We start from the raw sequence: 23019 nt of genomic DNA, 5'->3' as shown, positions 1-23019 counted from the left end.
TTTAAGAGGGTTTGTGCTACAGATGTCCCTGAAAGGATCTTTAATTGAGGTGTTACAGCGAATTCTAACATAACTATAGGAGAAATGTCACTACTGGTGACAGACACACACAAAAGTACATACACTGTCTGAACTTTTGGAACTAATAATTCCTTCCTTGAGGTGGAGATGGAGAGGGTTACTCAGACACCAAGTTGAGAAGGATACACCTGTAGTGTAATTGTGTCTCACAATTTTATAATTTTCTCAAGAGAATTTTCCTTTTGATAAGAATAAAGTTTCCGAACAGTTTTTGAAGACTCAATTTGGAACAGTTTTGATATAATGAGTTCAACTCTTGCAACTTCAGCTGTTACTACTAATGCCAGTACAAACATGATAACTGTTAGTAAGTTTGGGAGGAAGAAAAAATTCTTTTCAGAAGAGATGAAATTTTGATGGCATGCAAAAGCAATGTTATACCCAAAACTCGCTAGTTTCACAAAGAAGTATTTGTGTACGATGGCTCATCATTGCAGCATCAACAGAAATAATTTGCCCAAAATCAGGTCATATATTCTCTGACAAACATGCCACACTAAAACTGAAACAAAAGAGGAAAATAAAATCAAGACTTCTTAAATAGCAATGCAAACTTGGGGAAAGTCATTAATACATAACTTACACAGAAAGATATGACATGTAAAAGTATATACATCGTTCGAAATTAGATGTAACCTTATGGTTTATATTCATGATTTGATGATTTAATGCATTGTGAATGAATAAAGAAAGATTTTGTAATTGAAGGTGGCTTTCATTTGTCACTAAAAAATGTAAAATGATTTAAAATGTGCATTTCTTTGCAAATAATTGTCTGAGGATCATACATCATTTTTACTTGCTTTGATATTGATTCAGAATTCGTAATGATTTTTTTTTTAGTTAGAATTCTTTATTTACCTGTTATCTACTATTATGGAACAGAAAAGAACTATTGCTTACCCTTTGTAGCATTGGCAATAGTTAAGCGAACCGTTGTACAAGGTACTGATGATTACACAGTTTGGTCCCATAATCAACAATCACCACCATTATACTGTTTCAACAAATAAAAAATGACAGATGGTTTGTGTGAAATGTGTGTACAAAATGTTCTAAAAATATTTAGGGGTCACAACAATCGGAGCTAACAGGGGATGCTCCTGAGGGTGGCAGCCATATGCCAACAGCCGCAGTTATGGGGCTGCATATATTGCACAGATCACAATACCACAATTTAATACGAGTCACAGATCACAATACCACAATTTAATACGAATAACTATTTATTACTGATAGCCCAAACTCTTTGCCTTTACAAATGTCTGCTTGTGTCTGTGTATGTGTGGATGGATATGTGTGTGTGTGTGCGCGCGTGTATACCTGTCCTTTTTTCCCCCTAAGGTAAGTCTTTCCGCTCCTGGGATTGGAATGACTCCTTACCCTCTCCCTTAAAACCCATATCCTTTTGTCTTTCCTTCTCCTTCCCTCTTTCCTGACGAGGCAACCGTTGGTTGCGAAAGCTAGAATTTTGTGTGTATGTTTGTGTGTCTATCGACCTGCCAGCGCTTTTGTTTGGTAAGTCTCATCATCTTTCTTTTTAAATATATAACTATTTATTACGAAATTTAGGATAGTGAGTAGTGTTCATTTAGATGGATTACTGGTAAGTGCTCATAACATATTGGTTCTAAGGACTTACAAATTTGCGCTGTGTATGCTTGTAATTCATCAAACATCAATAACTTTGAATATTTTCAGTTATTGTAATGACTTATTATCTGAATTAATCAATAATTTTACCAAAAATTGGAGGTCACATACAGAAACTATATATTTGCAAGGAAAGATTAAGGAGGCTAAATTCTAAGTACTGCCAACAGACACAAAACTATCCAAGTTTTCAGAACAGTTAGTTCCTTTATCAGTGAGGACAGAGAGAGATAGGTTGCAAGACTAAAAAGGGAGTGGGCAGGGGGCACAGATTACACTGACAATAGTTTACAGGGACCCACTTGTGAGGATGAGGGGAGGTAAAATTGAAGGGGCAGGAGTCAAGAGAATATGAGGTCAAAAATAGTATACTGGAAAGCCAGAATCAGCTCAGAAATGATAGAGGGAGAGAGTATGATGAAAAAAATAGAGTAAGGACAAGAGAAATGAGAAGTGGAACAAATAGTGCAATTTAGAAGTGAGAGACAGTAGAAAGGAAATTTTTTATAAATACGAGGGGAGGAGGGAGAATTGGGACAGAAAGTCAGTACAAAAAAAGATAATTAAAAAAAAAATAAAATACTGAGCTAAGAAATGAAAAAATGCTAACAATAGGAGAAAAAAGGATGTATGTTAATGGACGTTAAGTCGAGGAGGGTGGCAGGATGCAAGGATATGTTGAAGAACATGTTCCCATCTGTGGGGGTTCAGGGAAACTAGTTCAGGGAGGGAGGATCCAGACTGCCCATGTGCTGTAGCAAACACTCGGGTACCTCTGCCAACTGCCCTGTCCTACAGCTCAGACCACCTTCCTCAATCTACATTTCATTGTAGTTCACATCCACACTTCAGCACATATAATACCAAATTCAATAAACAACAATAATTCCACTATGACTGCTGTGAACTCTTCCACATCAAACACCCACTTCCCTACAGCGCAGGATAAATGTAACTGATGCACCACCAAATCCCTAAACACCAATACCAACAACCTGCATTTATACCTATACCCATATTCTAAAAACCACTGTAGGGTGCACATCAAATGATACTTCCCATAATACCAGTTTTCAGAGCTTCTTTCTGTTCCATTCACATACGAGTCACGGGAAGAGTGACTACTCAAACACCGCTGGGTGTGCTGGAATTAGTCTTAGATCAGGGCTTCACAACATACGTGCTCGCGGAGCAAGCTGTGAGCAGCAAGGCGCGAGCACGGAGCAGCGCGAGCACGCTACCCCCACTACCGGACCAGAGCAGAGAGTGGGGAGAGTCATGTGGGGCACACAACAGCTGCCGCCAGTCAATGTAAATCTGCGGCCACCTGCAGGGATATCACTCACGAATTATTACTGTGACAAATGAAACAAATAAAGGAGACTGTACACGTGCCACATAATTTTATTAGCTTAGTGTATGCCTCTACATTCGTATTAATTTGTGAGCTGTTACACAATAAAAGATGTCACTGAAGTGTGGGATTCTCAGTTATCTTGTACTTTTTGCTCTTTACAATTGCGTGTATGTTCGGAGTAATTGTTCTTGTGCATTGTAGGTGCAGCGTGCAGTTTAAATTTCAATCAGACAATGCGTTTCTCAGGCGCGTCTTGTTACATTTCATTGCAGAGAACAGTTGTTCACAAACATACGTGAGACCAAACACTGATATTATTGTAGTCGCCAATTTGTGCAAACAAGGAAATCTATCCTGAGGGAAGTGTCTGTAGAATTCCAAAATGTTTTTCTTGTTCTGAAATTTGTCTCTGTATTCTCTGTCACACTGGAGGTCAATAATTTCTAGTTGCAGCTCAGGGCGAATCTCTTCAATATTCGCTGAATATGGAGAGGAGAACAGATCAAAATCACTGTCTAGTGCTGTCAGATCTTGAAAGCGTTGATCAAATTCTTCCTTAAGGGCAACTAAACTATGTGAATAACATTCACAGTCTTTGTGAACATCTTGCACGGATGATACTTTAGGAAAATGAGCTAGATTTCCTGTTTCCAGTAGACTCACCCAAAGCGTCAATTTCATTTTAAAAGCTCGTGTTTGATCTATGAAATGAGTAATTATCAGATCTTTACCTTGTAGTCAAATGTTCAAAGCATTCAGATGGATAGTTAAATCTGCTAAGAACGCGAGATCACATTTCCATGAAGGCTCTTTCAATTCAGGAACACACATGTTATTTATTTCCATGAACATATTTATCCCATCTAATAGGCAAAAAAATCGATTTAATAATTCACCACGACTAAGCCAGCGGACCTCGCTGTAATAAGGCAGGATACCATACTGGCTTTCATGCTCAAGAAAGCTTTTAAATTGCCTGTGTTGTAGCCCATGCTTCCTTTTATAATTGGTTGTACGAACAACAACACTCATCACATTTTTTAAGAGTGATACTCTATGCACATAAGTTTTCCTGGTGGATCACAAAGTGAACACCCCTTATTTCATTCGTCACGGTCAGTTTTTGCATTTTCTCCTTCAACAGCGCAACGAAATCTGACTTTTTCCCTGTCATCGCTGGTGCACCGTCTGTAGACACTGAAACTAAAGAATTCCACGACAATCCTATATTTTCAACACTTTCTTCAACACTACTTAAAATATCACCTCCGGTTGTAGTGTTCTTCATGGCTACTACATCGAGGAGCTCCTCCCTCACCTGAAGATCTCTATTAACACCTCTAATGAATATGGCAAGCTGCGCTGTTCCAGTGATATCAACACTTTCGTCCAGAGCTAGACAATACGCCATAAAATCTTTACAGATATTTGCAAGCTGGCTCTGGACGTCATCTGCCATGTCCTGTATGCGACGCATAATGGTCATGTTAGATAATGGCACAATCCGAAACTGTTCAACTTGAGATGGACTCAAATACTTTTATTAAATCGCCATAGTGAAGGGGCACAGGGATTTTGCTAAAAGCAAAGCAATTTTGTAACTCATTCTGAGAGCTGCCTCAGTTGATTTTTCTTCGTCGTCCAGATCTTCTTCAGGTAGCTTTCTTTTAAGTTTAATAACTTCCTGTGCACGATCTGGTCCATCACATTTTCCACTTCCGTAGTCTTTCGCGTGGTACAACATATAATGTCGCTGCAAATTAAATTTCCTAAAATAATTCAGCGTTTTGTGACATACTAAACATTTTGCAACACCATCTTTTTCTGTAAACAGATACAATTCCTCCCAATGGGGGTTGAACTGCGAAAGCATGGTTGGGGTTACACAACGGCGACTTGACATGATTCTTAACCAGCGAAGTGACTCTTAGAGCTGATAGTAGTACTTTAAACGTTACACAGTCGGTGCGAATTCAATAGGCACGCTGCGGCCCTATTCAAACGAGCGCGCGCATTTCCCCTCCCTCCCTACTCCGCGACCTTGCACCTGCTCGCGAGCACGTGCCTGAGCAGACGCGAGTACTCGCGCTCAAAACCAGCCAGTTGTTAAGCCCTGTCTTAGATTGTGCTCATGATCCCTATGGGAGTGATAATTAGGGTGTTTCAGTATATTCCTAGATTCAATACTTGAAGCTAGTTTTCGAAACTTTGTAAGTAGGCTTTCTTGGGAAAGTTCACATCTGTCTTCAAGCCTCCACCATTTCAGTTTCTTAACTATCTTCACAACACTTTACCACATGTCAAACAAAGCTGTTAATGCTAGTGCTGCCCTACTTTGTATTACTTCAATATCCCATGTTAGTACTGTCCCACAAGTGTGAGCTGCATCTTTTTGAAAGCTATCTTCTTTGTAGACCGATTACATTTCCCTAGTATCCTGCCAATGAACTGAAGTCTCCCACTTGCTTGACCTACAACTGAGTCTACATTATCATTCCATTTGATTTATTTACAAATTGTTACTTTCATCAATCAATTGTTAATTATATAGAAAAAGTGGTTTAATTTTTTAAACTGATATGGTTTCTCAACTTCATATTTTATATTCACTGACAGCTTAGTAATGATTATTAAGGTAGAATATTTCAATTTTATAGCTACCGGTGGCTTATTAGTGATTATTAAGATAGAATATGAGACTCATTCTAAGCCCCTGTGCCTCTAATAATTATCTTGTACTACAATTCTGGATGTTACCTTATTTAGCTACAGATAATATTAACGTCCACTTGCACCAGGGTGTAAAATTGCCAGGCTTTTTTACAGTGTCTCATTGTAAGCTCTGCAAAATAATTTTGCCACTTGCCTTCGCAATACAAATACTTCAGAAGTTATAGATGCTATGCACGAGAAGATTTTCTGGCATGACAGAACAACAAATGATGGGCATTTATGCAAATGACATACATATTGCTGTTAGATATTAATAACTGCAACAACAATCGTAATTATATACTTAGTCCTGAAGAATACTACTTGGTAAGACAATCAATTGAGCACCTGATATATTTGATAAAAAGATACCAGAATCATAACATGGCATTTTATGCCAATTTATTTTAATTAAATTTATCAAATCCACAAATTTTTGATACTACTTTAATGCACCAGTGGCTAGAAATAGCTTTTTTGTATTGCACCGAAGTAGTTGTAATAATAATAATAATAATAATAATAATAATAATAACAATAATAACACCAAAAATATAACAATTCAAATTCAGAACAATGAAATCAAATTATAATTTCAACTGTGGTAAGCAACTTCACACAAGAACCACTTTGTCACTCTCAGTGTGTGTTCAGTCACCCTGCCCACCTCCCCCACACACACACAACATCCCCTGATTTAATTTGACTATACTCTTGTTGTGACTCGCCGATCATTCAAAGCGCCGCCATACAGCAGCTGCGCCACCTAAGCGGCCAGCCGAGCAGCGGCCGCTAGACTGGGACTCAGTGCTCATTCAAATGCTAACGTGTACACATGTCTTGCTTGTCAACTTACTCTGTGACTTATATGAGTTGTGTTGTTCTGAAATATATGTGTTAAACTTGACGTTATAACAATTGGCGACGAGGTAGTGGATTTTTCCTTTTCACCGTTGACCCACAGGGTTCCATGGCTACTGTCGAGCAACTATTGCAAAATCTCCTTGAACAGCAAACGTTTCTAACAGCGGCGATTCGCGATTTCGTCGCGGCGGCGTCAAATGCGTTTCTCGTCATTGGCTATACCTCCTTTTCCTCCTTACAACGAGACGGCGGAAGACTGGTCTGATTATGAAAAACGTCTTCGACAGCACTTCTTGGCATTTCATGTCACGGACAAACAACCATTAAGTCTCTGTTCCTTTCCTGGATTTCACCTCAAATGTATCGGTTTTTGTCGCAATTTGCTCCTTTGAAGGATCCTGCATCTTTGTTCTTTGCTGAAATGTGCTCACTTCTGTCTGTCTATTTTCAAAAGCAAACACATGTGGTAGCCTCTCGTGTTGCCTTTTATCATTGTCAAAAACAGCCACATCAATCCTATTGCACTTGGGCTGCTGAACTTCATGGCCTCAGTCAAAAGTGTCAATTTGTTACTGACGTTCACAAAGAATCCTATGCCGATTCCATGGTACGGGATGCTATTATCCGGTCGGCGCCCGACAAAGAAGTTCGGCAACATGCCCTTCAGTTGGCGAATCCGACTCTAGATGAAGTTATCTCCATTGCGCAGTCTTTTGAAATTTCTCGCACCGCTGGGGTGCAAATAAAGGCGTGGGGTGATGTCGGGGAAATACAACCTCTGTGCGCTGTTGACGACGCGTGCGGCGCGTCCCCGCTGGCTGACGTGGCCGCAGTGCGCTCCCACACGCAGCCTCGGCCTAGCCGTAAACAACCTGCTAAGCAACTGCAGCAAAACCCCCGGCAAGTTCCTTCACGTCCGTGGTGTTTTACGAAACATTCACGCGTGGATTGTCCCCAACGTTGGGCTGTGTGTCACAATTGCAAAAAGAAAGGTCATGTGTCTTCCGTTAGCAAATCCGACCGCATACATGGTGTTCATGAACATGACGCTGATTCTGATTCTGTGTTGTCTGTCAATTGCACTATTCCTCACTGTCCAAATCCTTGGTCGAGATGTTCGCATGCAAGTGGATACTGGTTCTGCTGCCACTATAATTAATTCTCAGATGTATCTTCAGTTGGGTTCTCCACCCCTGTCACCTGTCACTCGGCAATTACGGACGTACAATAAACAAAAGATTTCTCTCTTGGGACAGTTTAATGCTGAGGTATCTTACAAATCCGTCGTTCGCACTGTTCCCATATTTGTGGTCGACCAGAGCAACGCAGAAAATCTTTTTGGTTTCGATGCCTTCCGCGTTTTTGGGTTCTCCATAGATGACTCTGTCAATATTGTCTCTGATGCTATTCCTTATGCTCAACTGGATTCCTTGTCGACGACATTTTCGTCCCTTTTTTCTCCTGGGTTAGGCTGTGCCAAACGACTTTGAAGCTCTATCACGCTCAAACCCACTACTCGGCCTAAGTTTTTTCCGGGTCGGCCCATTCCTGTGGCCCTTTGTGATCACGTAAAGCGGGAGTTAGATCGTCTCACTACTTCAGGGGTCTTGCTTCCTGTCACTTCCAGTGAGTGGTCCTCTCCTGTCGTTGTCGTTGCTAAGCCAAATGGTGATATTCGTCTCTGTGGCGATTTGAAAGCCACTGTAAATGCTCAATGCCTCATCGACACTTACCCTATGCCCCGTCCTGAAGAACTGTTCACTAAACTTGCTGGAGGTCAGTATTTTTCTAAAATTGACCTGTCAGAAGCTTATCATCAACTTCCTCTCTACGCTGCTTCCTGGCAGTTTCTGGTCCTTAACACGCCTTTCGGCCTCTATCAATACCAACGCTTGCCATTCGGCGTTGCTAGTGCCCCTACTCTCTTTCAGCGATTCTTGGAACAATTATTGCTCCCTGTCCCTGGGTGTATCAATTACATGGACGACATTGTTGTCACTGGCTCCACCACTGAAGAACATCTTCAAAATCTCCGCACACTTTTTCATGTCTTACAGACTGCCGGTCTTAAGTGCAATCTTCAGAAATCACAATTTTTTCAGGCATCTATCACGTACTTGGGGTTTCAACTCTCTCGGGATGCTATTCGTCCGCTTCAGCAAACTGTCGCTGCGATTGAACCCCTTCCTCGCCCTACATCTGTTAAGGAACTGCAGGCCTTCTTGGGGAAAACAGCATACTATCACAAGTTTTTACCGTCTGCGGCTTCGAAGCGGCTTTCCAGAAATTGAAGACTATGCTGAAACTGGCCCCATACCTGGCTACTTATCGACCTGGCCAACATCTTGTTCTTGCCACAGACGCCTCTCAATACGGGGTCGGTGAGTCCTTGCGCACCGTTTTTCTGACAGTTCGGAACCCATTGCTTATGCCTCCAAAACGCTCACGGATGCCCAACAAAAGTATTCTCAAATTGAGAAAGAAGCTTTGGCCATTATTTATGCTCTTCATAAGTTTGGTGCTTTTCTCTATGGCTCAAAATTTCATCTTCTTACGGATCACAAACCACTTGTTTCCTTGTTTCATCCATTAACGTCACTTCCTGACAAGGCTGCACACCGCCTCCAGCGTTGGGCTCTTTACTTGTCTCGGTTTAAATTGTGAGATTCATTTCCGGTCAACGGCTCAACATGCAAATGCTGATGCTCTGTCTCGCCTTCCCATGGGTCCTAATCAGGCATTCGATAGGGACGAACTTTTGTGTTTCCACCTGGATATTGCCGAGCAGCGGATTGTGGACGGGTTCCCCATCATTGGGGACAGGCTGGCGTCTGCTACGGGTTCTGACCCTACCCTCTCCCGGGTTTTATGCTGTATTCAGAAGGGTTGGCCAGATCGCCCGTCTGCTAAGACTTCTGATCCGTTACGGAACTACTACGCTTTGCGCTACCGCCTCACGGCTAGGGATGGTGTTATCCTTCTCTCCACTGACAATGCTTCGCTGCGTGTTGTGGTACCTGCGTCTTTGCGTGCTTCGCTCTTGCGCCTCCTTCACCAAGGGCGCTGGGGTGTGTCTTCGCACAAAATCTCTGGTGCGCCGTCATGTGTACTGGCCTGGCATCGACTCTGAAATAGCACACATGGTCGCTGCCTGCGGCCCTTGTGTGTCACAGGCCGCTGCCCCGAAGTCATCTTTGTCACTGTGGTCTTCGCCTGAGAAGCCCTAGGAGCACTCATGCTGACTTTGCGGGACCCTTTTTAGGTACTTATTGGCTCCTCGTAATTGACGCCTACCATATTTACTCGAATCTAAGCCGCGCTTTTTTTCCGCATTTTGTAATCCAAAAAACTGCCTGCGGCTTAGAATCGAGTGTAAAGTAAGCAGAAGTTCTGAAAAATGTTGTTAGGTGCCGCCACAACTAAGTTCTGCCGTCGAATATATGTAGCGCTACACAGGCATGCTTTGCAGGCACAAAGGCACCAAAACCTCTGCGTCAGTAAATAAATTTTAAAAAAAGATTGAAGATGAGCTTTTTTCTCCGCCACGAGTTTCGACCACTGCATTTTCATTTTCATACATTATCCAACGAAGTAAATACAAATTCCATATTGTTCATCTTCGAATGTAGCAGCATTTCAATGTACTATGAAAATCCAACTGGCAAGACTGTTTGGGATGTTTGTCAATATGGCCAACTCTACGTTCTGAATTTTTTCCTACCTGTGAGAAGAGATGGGTGCTAATAGGAACTTTTATGTATTGTGAGTCACATGCAGTATTCTCTTCACCATAAGAATAATACGAATATAAACATTTTGCCATGTATTGTTTCGTGTTTGCTGCTATTTCATTGAAATCCTGTCTGCCTAATAAACTACGAAACTAGAGTGAGTCAACAGCAAACGCGGAAGAATATACCTATCATGTCATGTTTATATTCGTATTATTCTTATGCCTAATAGTGGTAAAGTCAGAAATGAAGCACGGCAATTGATTAGATTTTTAAATCTAAGATGACTAATTTCTGTGCAGAATGTAATGTACCAAAGAGGCGTCTGCAAAGATTTTCAAACGGAGAAAAATTTTTGCTAAATTCTCATTCAGAACATCTTCTATCATATACAGTCTATTATTTGGTTCTTGTTCATCATTATCGAAGAAAGCAGGAGTATAAGTCACAACAAATAGCGGTCTCTTGCCATTGTTTCGCTAATGAGACAATTCCTCTCTTTTGTTTTTTTAATTGTAAGAAGCGGTAGCGTGCACAAAAGCAAGCCATGCCGCAAGTGGCGACCGGTCATAAACACAGATTATCAGAATGCGACAAACAATGCATGACACAGTACAGTAATGCATTTTCAGCTTGGAGTGACATGAACACCTATAACAAAGAGAATGGCACTTATCAGATCAAAGAAAAATAAGGAGTCAATTCAAACCAGATGAAGCACGTGAAAAAGGAAGGCTACCCGTATAAATACGGATGGAGCACCTGACGCATAGCAATGGCTACCTGATAAAGCTTAACTGTTAAGCTTACGACTCGAACCAAACTACTGTAGCTGTATCGTCATTCATTCAACCTAAATTGTGTCTCATATTACAATGGACCAACTTTGTTTCGATTTGGAGGTGTGGCCTAAAACTTTTCTCTCCCCTTGAATTTCGAGTCTCACATTTCAGATGCGGCTTAGATTCGGGAAAATTTTTTTTCCTTGATTTCGAGTCTCATTTTACAGGTGCAGCTCAGATTCGAGTGCGGCTTAGATTCGAGTAAATACGGTACTCTAACTTTCCTTTCATTGTCCGTTGCACGTCGCCTACCACCGCGGCAACCACCAGTGCTCTCGCCTGCATTTTTTCTTTGGAAGGCCTCCCCTCTACTCTTGTTACTGATAATGGTCCGCAATTTGCCTCTTCCAAATTTGCGGATTTTTGTGCTCGTCACGGCGTTATGTATGTCACGGCCCTGCTGTTCCATCCACAATCCAACGGTGAGGCTGAACAACTGGTCTGCTCATTTAAGGCTCAGATGCAGAAACTTCTGACATCTTCTGCTGCTGATGATGCGCTTCTCCAGTTTCTGGCGTCTTACCGTTTCATCCCCATGGGCGACCACAGCCCGGCTGAGCTCTTACATGGCCGACAGCCCGCACGCTTCTTCATCTTCTGTGGCCTTCCACCTCACGGCCGCGGGTGCCTTCACTTGGCCGGTTTACCACCGACGACCTCGTCTGGGTATGGGGATATGGCAGGCGGCCAAAATGGAGCCCGGGCCACATCTTAAGACACCGTGGCAGACGCCTGTATGAAATCCAGACAGACGTGGGTGTTGCAGTGTGTCATTTGGACCAGCTTCGGCCTCGTGTGCCAGCAACGCCTGTTCCGAATGCCGCTACACCACCTTTGGCTCTACCTGACGCTCGGGATCTTGGCATCTCTCAATACTTACAGCGCAGCCTTCTCACCGTCATCGCGATGCCAGCACAAGAACAGACGCCACCAGGAGATGTGCCCATGCAGGAACCGGATGACCATCCTCTGTCAGAGCAAATCTACTAGCCTCCTCCTCCAACAGATGCTGACACATTGCCCATGTCTCCTGTCATATCAACTGGAATTGCCGCAACGGACAGATCGGGCAGATTGGTGCATGGGACCCCAGCAGATTCGACCCCTACGTCTCCTGTCATCTCGACCCGTTATCATCAGGGACATTTCCGTTCGTACGGGAAGCCTCCTCCTCGAGACTTTACGGCGAGTCAAACAATGCCTATGGATGTTAGCCATCTCCAGGACACCTCCATCAAGACCAGTGCAACAATTTCAAAGGGTGGAAAAATGTTGTGACTCGCCGATCATGCAAAGCGCCGCCGCGCAATTACGTGCGTCCTCTACGTGCAGCGCTGTCCGCCAGCCATGCAGCAGCTGCGCCACCTAAGCGGCCAGCCGAGCAGCGGCCGCTAGACTGGGACTCAGTGCTCATTCAAATGCTAACGTGTACACATGCCTTGCTTGTCAACTTACTCTGTGACATATGTGTTGTGTCGTTCTGAAATATACGTGTTAACCTTGACGTTATAACAACTCTATTACCCTTGTTTAACTTTTATTGGTTGTTATTTTATAACTCCTTTTCAAGACACTACTCATTCTGCTCGACTGGTCTAGCAAGTATTTTGCTGTCAATGACATAATTACAACGATATCAGGAAACCTTAATAGTTTTGATCGCTTTTATCTTAATTTCATTATCTCAAGATTTCTCCTTAGTTTCCTTTATTGCTTGCTCAAGTACAGACCAAAAACATGGGGAATATGTTGCAACCCATTGTTAAAAGAACTTACTAAGTCAGTAAATGCTATAAATGTGTAATGCCTTTCTTAGGCCTACATTTTGACATCGTCGTACGGTCGATATTAACTTAAGCATTCTTCAAATTCTCCAGAATTGATTCAACACATGTCAACTTCTACCAGTCTATACATTTTTCTACAGGTAATTTGTGTTAGTGTTTCTTAAACAAAACTTTTTAACTAATGGTCTGCCTTCTTTGGTACTGAGACTATTACATCCTTCTTGAAGTCTGAGTATTTCAGTCGTATATAGTATCATGCATATTAATAATTCAGACAGAAAGTAGTCTCTTCCAGGTGCCTTGTTGTGATTTAAGTCTTGCTGCACTTTGTGAAATTTCTCACAGTGTGAATGACAGACTCCAGCTCATCATTCACTTCCTACTGCCTTTTCACAAACCTGTCTTCAAATTAATTTCCTTTATACAGCTCTTCTATAAACTCTTTCCACCTTTCTTGTCTACCCTTTTTGACTAGTAGAGCCCTGTTTTCATATACCTGTTTGTGTTTTCTCCAAAGGGCTCTCCAGTTTTCCTACATGTTGCATCAACCTGTCCTACAGCCATACTTGCTTGTAAAACTTTGCATTTGTCATCTAACTATTCCTACTTTGCCATTTTGCACTTTCTGGCAATCTAAAATTTCTTAAACATCTATACACCCTTTTGCCTACCTCAAGTGATGCATTTTTATATTTTCACCTTTCAACAATTAAATTAAATATCATACGTTATCTCCAAGGAGTTCTTCTGGGACTTGTCCTTTTGTGTAATTGTTCCTCTGCTGCCTTCCCTTAAAGCTACCCATTCTTCGTGTAATGTACAGAATGTTTCAAAAAGATTTCATAAGACTTTATGTTCTATATGAATAAAGATAGAAATTGTGGTAAATTTTAAGTTAGGCATAGGACTAAAAACATTTTATTTTCATATGAACCATCTGTTTTTATAAGGGTATATATTTTAGATGCATGTATGTAAAACCTTTCCATACTTCTTACAATTACATTTAGGATCAATGTTTTCATTCATCCCTCACAAATGGTCATGTTCCTTCCACTAGATGCATTATAAATATCCAGACAATAGTCAAACTCATTTCTTACTTTTGCAAGACCTCTGGACACACTGTCAAGATGCTGTTGCTATGCACTGTCATGTTTTACAAAAAGTTGTTGGAACGGACATCGCATACACAGTTTTTCACAAAGTCTCACAAAAACAAAAATCATGTACTGTATTGTGAAAACATGCTACCATGGTGCCCAATGGTGTAGTGAGAGATCCATACCTCATTATGGCTGATCCACCATTGAGGCAGCCCATTGTTCAGAAATGCTCTTACATGCAGGAGCCAGTGTAGTGGTCACTGACAAATGATGTTTTCGTCATTTTGTCATAACTGAAAACATCACATCTCCAAAATAAGCAGGTATGTGATTCCTGTAATTACTTAGTCCATAAAAAAAAGAAGCTATAAATCTTTTCCCGGGACACAGTAAAAAACACATTAAGCTTTGGAGACTATCTCTAGTGCTTGATTTTGGTGTGTGGCTGCTGTGCTCCAATGTTATTAGATTTTAGAGGTTCACTTTTTCATTTAAATGAACGCAGCCATATCGTTGAGTACGTAACATGAAATAAATGTTACCTTCTATTTCAATTCCCAGAATGAATTTACAAAACATTACCAAATTAAGGGCTTGTAATGATTGAATCCTGTATGGTTTGAAACAATAATGTCACAACAAAGGACATGTCAGACACATGAGAAATTTAAAATTGCCGGCATTGTCAGAGCTTCACCCTCCATTGCTGGTGGCAAAATGGAGTAGAGCTCACAGTTGCAGATTACATATACCTGTGTACCAATGACTGAAAGCTTTCCCATAATCATTGCCGCTGTGGTTCTCTCCTTACTAACTGCAACAGTAGTTCACTACAGCACGGAAATCTACACTGAAGAGCCAAAGAAACTGGTACAGCAACCTAATATTGTGTAGGGCCCCTGAAAGCACACAGAAGTGCCACAACATGACATGGCATGGACTTGACTAATGTCTGAAGTAGTGCTGGAGGGAGATGACACCATTAATCCTGCAGGGCTGTCCATGGGGTGGAGATCTCTTCTGAACAGTACAATGCAAGGTATCCCAGATATGCTCAATAATGTTCATGTCTGGGGAGTTTGGTGGCCAATGGAAGTGTTTAAACTCAGAAGAGTGTTCCTGGAGTCACTCTGTAGCAATTCTGGACATGTGGGGTGTTGTACTGTCCTGCTGGAACTGCCCGAGTCTGAGAGAATGCACAATGGATATGAATGGATGCAGGTTATCAGATAAGATGCTTACATATGTGTCACCTGTCAGAGTCATATCTAGACATATCAGGGGTCCCATATCACTCCAACTGCACATGGCTCACACCATTGGAGAGCTTGAACAGTCCCCTGCTGACATGCAGGGTCCATGATTCATGAGGTTGTCTCCATACCAATACACATCCATCCACTCGATACAATTTGAAATCAGTCGTCCGACCAGGTAGCATGTTTCCAGTCGCCAACAGTCCAATGTTGGTGCTGACAGGCCTAGGTGAGGCGTAAAGCTTTGTGTCGTGCAATCATCAAGGGTACACGAGTGGGCCTTCAGCTCCAAAAGCCCATATCGATGATGTTTCATTGAATGGTTCACATGATGATACTTGTTGATGGCCCAGCATTGAAATCTGCAGCAATTTGCAGAAGTGTTTCACTTCTGCCAAGTTGAACGATACTCTTCAAGCATCATTGGTCCCATCCTTGCAAGATCTTTTTCTGGCCACAGCGATGTTAGAGATCTGATGTTTTACTGGATCCCCAATGTTCATGGTACACTCATGAAATAGTTGTACTGGAAAATCCTCACTTCATCACTACTTCGGAGATGCTATGTCTGATCATTCACCTGCTGACTAACACCATGATCAAACTCACTTAAATTTTGATAACTCGCCACTGTAGCAGCAGCAACCGATCTAACAACTGCGTCAGACACTTGTTGTCTTATAAAGGCGTTGCTGAACTCAACGCTGTATTCTGCCTGTTTATGCGTCTCTGTATTTGAATACGCATGCCTAGACCAGTTTCTTTGGTGCTTCATTATAGAATTCTTGTTGAAATTACTGTCATGCTTGTGGATTTCTAAGGCTTCCCTGAACAAGCAGTTGTGGTAACTCTTCTCCACAGCAAGAACGTCCATGTTGGCAAATGTTATTCCGTGTTCAGTCTCACGTGTGCTCTTCCATGGGTGATTTCTCCACCTGATCCAGCCTGAAATGCCACTAATGTTCGGTGATCTGGTGTTGCTTTATCATCCCGTCATTCCAGCGTGTACAGGGAATGCAGTATACTTCCCACATTTCAAGTGGGGTCCCTTTTATTCCTGGCCAATCCGAGATATTCTTTGATCTTGTTTTTCTGTATAAAAATTCTCTTATGACTGTGCAACATATGGCTGATTCTGTGCATCACCCTGGGAATGTATGGCAGGAAGGCTGAACCCAGTCTTCCGATATGTCACTTTGGCGAGTGATAGACTTCATGACGCTTCTTGTGTAAATTGTGGTGTACCCATTGGTCTTCATAAAGCTTTCAGTGTGTCACATCTCATGTGCTGCAGTTCACATATTCATCTTATGCATGTTTTGTGCATATTAATTACACCTCTTTTCTGTCTTGGGTGGTGAATTGACAGTGTGTGCAGGTACTGGTATGAGTATGTCAGTTTTCTATACACACAATGTCCCAGGTTCTCATCATCCCTTGCACCAGCACATCTAGAAAGGGTAGCTGTTGGTCCTTTTCTACCTCCTAGTAAATTTTAAGTTGGCATGGTGACAGTTCTCAGAAGTCACCGAGCTGTTCCTCAACCTGCTCAGGTATCAGTGATTTAACTGTATCACACCATAGGTTTATAGGTTTACAAGGTGACAAGTCCAGCATCTGTGTTTCAAAATGTTCCATGAAGAAACTGGCCACTACTGCACAGAGGGAGCTGCCCATAATGATGCTTTACCACAGCCATTCCACATAAAATTGCAAATGGTAAGGTAAGAACAAAAGTGCTTGGTGATGTCATGTGGGAAAATGCAACTATTATGCTCTAGAAAATCACTGAGTGGCATGTTGGTAAACAAAGAAACAACATCAAAGCTGACCAGGAAGCAATTTGTTGTAAGTTTTAGTTTCTTCCACTTTGGAATGAAATGCCTTGAGACTTTTAGGTGTGTGTCAGTCTTCCTCATGTCTGGCTGAAGTACAGAGGCCAAGTGTTTCATCAGTTTATGAGTTGGTGAGACAGGAGCACTTATGACTGGTGTTAGTGGAATAGTTATCTTTCAGGATTTTTGGTAATCCGTACAGCCTAGGTGGAGTACTACCTTTCTGCCACACACTGTCAGGGTTGTGGACAGAATCTACTGCATGCTGTGCAAAAATGACACAAAGGCTATTTTTAAATGGTAAAGAAGATCAAAGAGTGTCATACTTCGTCAAATGACAAAACTGATGCCACTTGCAATATCATACTGCATTTCCTGTACATGTGAAAAAGTCTATGTTGGAATGACTGTATGATCAATCAACAGCAGGACATTGGAGGTTGGGACATATGAAGAAATCAGTTGTGGTGGAATATGCATTGTGTGAGACCAATCACGTAATAAAATTTGCCAAAACAGAAGTTCTTGCTGTAGAGAAGAACTAAGAAGACCACTTGTTCACAGAATCCTTAGAAAGCCACACATGACAATAGCTTCAACCAGAAAGGAAAAAATGCTAAAGAAAGAATGCAGTGATCAGTCATGTGCAACATAATAAAAATGCAAGTGAGAAAAAATATATACCTTACATTACCCAATGTGGTCACATCAAACTTGTGATTAAAACTCATATATCTTTCAAATTTAAATACCTAGTTGCACCCATAAATGTACTGAGAAAAAGAATCAGCATACGTAACAGAATATGAACACGCACTGAAGTTATTGTTTACGAACTACAGCAGCATCCACGGTTTGGCACCTTGACCAAGAGCACCGAGCACCCCCCGGGTGGGCAACTAGTTAATTAAGCCAAAGTTTATTTTGGATGAATATAACACAGGAGCATGTCATTACACCAAAACTGGTACATATAGACATAAATACACTGTTAATACTTTAAGCTACCAAATAATTTATAAAAAGTAAATTAACAGTGTTAGTAGAAAACACACATAATTATGCCAATACATCGAAAAACCAGCTTACAAAATGTAGGTAATGCCATCTATGGATTGTAAGAGGATACATATGAATATAAAAGCATAAAAAATATTGACAAATATAAGGTCATAAGAAATTTAACAAAACAACAATTTTACTTAAAATATAAAACAGTGACACAGAAGGAAGTAGACAGTACAGCCATCTATAGAGGGTTCACGAAAACAACTATATGTGAATACAAAACTATCAGAAGGCATTGCAAGCCACCATAAAAAGTGCCAAACTTTAAATAAAATTTTTAGTAAACTAAAATATAAAACTTTATAAGCAGTTAAAAGTAAAAATGTTTGCCATCCCAAATCATGACATAAATAAGAGTGTATAGAGCATATAATCTAACGACTATCTGCCTAGTCACATACAAAAAAAATTATAATGAAATTGCACACAAACACATGAGTGAGATGGTAACTAATACTACATTGTAATTGAGTCACGAACGATGGCAATTGAGTTTGGGCTTATTCTGCGCACCTACGTCACATATTCTCCAACAACCAATGAGCACTCAGTAGTGTTCTGAGCGCTCTGCTATGAATCCCGCAGCGAATGCGAGCATTAAATGTGATCGTAGCATGTTATTTAGTGAATTTCAATTTCATTTGTTGCGATTTGTCATTGCCGATTGTGGTGGTAAGTTATAAATTCTGCATAAGCAAGTGAGAGACATAATTTGCAGGATATATGCTTTCTCCAAGCAGAAAGCATGCGCATACACATACCGCAATTGTTGTTTGGAATCTTCAATAATGCAATGCCTGTCCATGCCTCGACATGCATGAACTGCCATAATTCGTGGATCACACTATAGACAAAAGTAAACGTAAAAATGGTAAAAAGTATGTGGCTCTATCATACTATGGTGTCATTAGTCTCAAAATTGCTGCAATTTTTAAAATAGTTAAAGTAAATGTTTCTTTGTCTACCAACAATTTGGAATGTGTGCTATCTCATGAAGTTGATAAAATTAATTTCCTGCATGGATCAGGGGTGTATAAAGTTTCTTGTCTGGATTGTAACACAGCTACACTGAACAAACAGGGCATAAAGTGGAGGTCTGCTTTGCTGAACATGTTGCCACAGATAGAAAGGATGTGGCGGAGAAGCCCAACTTTGTCGCTCACCTGATTGAGAGTGAACATTGTGTTGCATTTGTTGAATCACATAGAAGACCACTGCACCATGCTGGTGAGAAGATGCGAGATTTCTGCCACCACAGATAATCTGGAATTCACCTGCTCAATGAACATACTCATTTTTAAAATACTCACTTTTGGTAGTTGTTTGTGGACCGTTTGTTAGATGGAGGTAGGCGTCATAACTGTGCCTCTTTCCTTAAACCTCTCCAGTCCTTTTCCTTCACCCCTCTTCCTTCCCCTTAAACTCTTCTGCTAGAAAAAGAAACAACTGGCTCCAAAAGCTCATATAAGTTAAATCCTTTTGTATGTGTGTTTCTTTGCTGACACTTGGTAATTTTTTATCTGTCCATTTATATTATACAATCTGTAGTGTGTATTATATTTGAGCAGGTTCTCTCCTACTTTATGATACACTTCTTTGCATGTTAGTTCAAGTCTATTTCTTACATGCTATAATTACCACATTTTTCTTGTTGCATTTATATCAAGATGGCATGGCAAACATTTTTGCTTTAAACTGTTTCTTGTAAAGTTTTATATTTCAAGTTTGGCACTTTTTACAGCGGGATGTCCATCAGTGCCACCTGTTAAGTTTTTGTGAATCGATTTGTATTCACATATAGTCATTTTCGTGTGTCCCCTCCAGATAACCATAGTTTCCACATCCTTGTTCTTTTCTGTGTTACTGTTTCATATTTTAAATAAAATTGTTGTTTTATTAAATTTCCTATGGCCTTGTATTTGTACAAGATGTGCAGTTTTGTTTGTTTAAGGCTGTAATATGCAAATGTATCCTCTCCCCATTCATAGATGGCACACCCCACATTTTATAATTGATTTATTGGTATATTGACATATTTACATCTATATTTGTATCAGCACTGTTAATTTACTTTTTATAAATTATGTGGTAGCTTCTAAGATTAACAGAGTATTTACACCTATATGTACTAGTTTTGATGTAATGACATGCACTTTTTTGATATTTTTACAAAAATAAATTTTAGTTTGACTATTTGCCTACATAGAGGCCAAGCTGTTGTTGCTGCTGTAGTTTGTAAACAATAGTGTCAGTTGATGTTCATATTCTGTCAGATACGCTGCTTCTTTTTCTCAGTGGGTTTATAGATGTGACTATGTATTCCAATTTGAAAGATTATGTGTTCAGGCTCAAGTCTGATGTAACCACAATGGATGATGTATGGTATATATTTTTCTCATTTGCATTTTTACTGAGTGACACTGTCTTCTATATGTTTGTATGTTACTTGTTTCTGTTACTTCCAGCAACAATGACAGCTATTTTATAGTCAAAATCGATTCACAATAAATTCAGATTATTCATGAAAGATCGGTGTATTTTTCCATTTGTATATCCAACAGTTGCTGCAAATGGGAGTCCTATGGATTCCAACAGGAATAGAAAGAGAAAAGTCTCAAGGTAAATGGCTCCTTGATTGCTGTGCTGCAGCAAATGATCACTGCAGGTAGCAAGGGGAGAACCACAACAGTTGTGATCACAGAAAAGCCTTCGGATATGGGAACAAAAGGCACATATAATCCATGACTGTGAACTCAGCTTCAGTCCACCATCAGCAATGGAGGATAAGGCTTCCATAATACCAGCCACTCATGTTAGTAAAAGTCAGGAAAACCATTAAAATGCACGTGAGAAATGGTTCAGTCTTGGATGCCACGAGAAGTGGACTTCAGTAGGCTGGAAGAAAAACTCTTTTGAATGTGTTTTACATCCAAAATGAGCACAAATGGGAGACCTGTGGATTCTCCTACACACAAATAATCAGTAATTTGAAACTGCTGCTGTCGCCAAATGCTCTAAGCTATAGGAAGGGCAGTGTCATGCTTTTGATGAAAACCATTTTACACTGTTGTAAATGAATTGAAATTGTTGAAATGGCAAATGCATAATGTCTTTTGTTGCTATGTTATAACCATCTCAAGTAGATACACACTGGGTATGAACAAGTGAGGTGCACAAGGGAGATCCCTGCCAGCAACAGCGTGAAACTGTAACTTGCAACTGGTGCCAAAATAAAATTTTCGGTTCAATGACTAACTTAAAATTAACCTCAAGTTTCTAACTTAATTCATGTAGAAGATACAGTCTTGTGAGATCGGATGAATCTCTTCGAAACAAGCTGTATTTCTTTCACCCAGTTCAGTCGGGCATCATCTAATACTCCCTTTGAATCTCTCAGCAACTCTTGGCTATTTTGACTTATCCACGTCCCATCTCCTTAATTTCCTACCTTTTGGCAATTCATTCAGCTTCCAATGTTTCCATCTCTCTTCTGTGTAAACAACTTTTTTTCATGATTCTTGAACCAAATGTATGCAACGGTTAAATTCTGCTCTGTGCAAGATACAACAGCTCTTTTAATTCCTTTCCCACAACCCACATTTTTCCCTAATCTTCCATTTTCTGCTATTGAATTTCAGTCCTTTATAACAAATTTTTATTCCCTTAACATACTGAGTAATTTATTTCATTTCTTCATAAATTTTTTCACTCTCTTTATAAGTAGATGTAGTAAGTATACATGTTTGTAACACAGTGGTTGGTAGTAGCCTGTGTCTATCTTGGCTATGGCAATCAGTTCATTATACTGTTCATACTACTTTTTCTCAAATTCCTACATTCTTGTTATTATTAGACTACTCCTGCATTACCACAATTTGATTTTGTGTTGATAATCCTATTTTGTGTTGATAACCCTGTACACATTTTAAAAGAAATCCTGCTCTTCTCACCACTTCACTTCATTAATTCCCACAATATCTAATTTCAATACATCAATTTCTCTTTTCAAAAGTTTTTACAAACTTTACTAATTAAGTGATGAAATTTTCCAAATACATACCAGTAGAATGCCAAATCTGCTTTTTCTGGGGAGTCCCCACCCGGGATTTCAAATGGAGGACTACTTTACTCTGGAGTATTTTAACCAGGGGGATACCATCATCATTAAAATCATACAGCAGAACTGTGTGCCTTCAGGAAATATAACACCTGTAGTTTCCCCTTGCTTTCAGCTGGACTGGTCTACCAAGAGAGCACAGTCATGTTGCCTAAAGTTGCAAGTTCACGTCAATGAGTCATCCAGAATGTTGCCTTGTAAATGTTGTAAAGCTGCATCTGCCCATTCCTCTTCCAACCCCCTTTACCTTCAGGAACCGTAGGATCATAATACTGGGTGTGGTGGAGCAGATTGCTTGTTTAGAAATTCAATTAAAAAATGCAGACATATATTTAATTCTTTGACCAGCATCACGTACAACATTAACATTTTAGGTTTAAACAGTTTTAAACATGATATCAGGCAGACAGCATCCATTATTCTCAGTATTCTGCATTAATCGAACTCTTTCCAGCATATTGATGGATACATTGGTGGCAACATGATGAATGTTGTTCTTCATGCGGGCCAGGGTCCTAGGATGAACGTCGTAAACAACTGATTTCTGATAGTACCATAAAAAATAGTCACAGAGGGCTAAATTTAGCAACTGTGATGGCCAGTGCAGATT

General features: G+C 40.5%; 1 protein-coding gene across 1 annotated transcript in view; it reads right to left on the bottom strand.

Annotated features, from left to right (window-relative positions):
- Positions 1 to 23019, bottom strand: part of LOC126092094 (centromere/kinetochore protein zw10 homolog) — a 229570-nt gene that overhangs the window by 32978 nt on the left and 173573 nt on the right. The window lies entirely within an intron of this gene.

This window comes from Schistocerca cancellata, chromosome 7 (genome assembly GCF_023864275.1).
Source record: "Schistocerca cancellata isolate TAMUIC-IGC-003103 chromosome 7, iqSchCanc2.1, whole genome shotgun sequence".
Taxonomy (NCBI): Eukaryota; Metazoa; Arthropoda; class Insecta; order Orthoptera; family Acrididae; genus Schistocerca; species Schistocerca cancellata.
This window is presented reverse-complemented; position numbering and strand designations above follow the sequence as displayed.